Genomic DNA, 444 nt, shown 5'->3' with positions numbered 1-444 from the left:
GTACACGCACGATTACATGCGCACACGTGCGTGAGCCACGTACACCGGGTGTTCGTTAATTGCGCACGTACATCGCACGAACATGCGTACTAACGCGCGTTGCATATCCGGACCAACAACAAATTCGCGAAGCAAATTGTAAAACGAGAAGATTTTTGTTCGCCTAAAACATAGGTACATATGTATATATATATATATGTATATATATATTGTATAAATGTAGATTTATGTATGTGTGTGTGTATGCATGTTTAATGAAATATGTAAAACATAAATGACAGCCGCCAGAGCGAAGCAATTTCTCGTCTCACTAAACTCGTCATAATTTATTATACGTTGATTTCGCTAAAACTAGAATAATTTACTAATTGTATGTTCTTATAACTTCTTTTCGATCGATACATATATACGCATGTATATATACACACGTCACGTACGTAAATG

This window comes from Atta colombica, unplaced genomic scaffold (genome assembly GCF_001594045.1).
Source record: "Atta colombica isolate Treedump-2 unplaced genomic scaffold, Acol1.0 scaffold257, whole genome shotgun sequence".
Lineage (NCBI taxonomy): Eukaryota > Metazoa > Arthropoda > Insecta > Hymenoptera > Formicidae > Atta > Atta colombica.
This window is presented reverse-complemented; position numbering follows the sequence as displayed.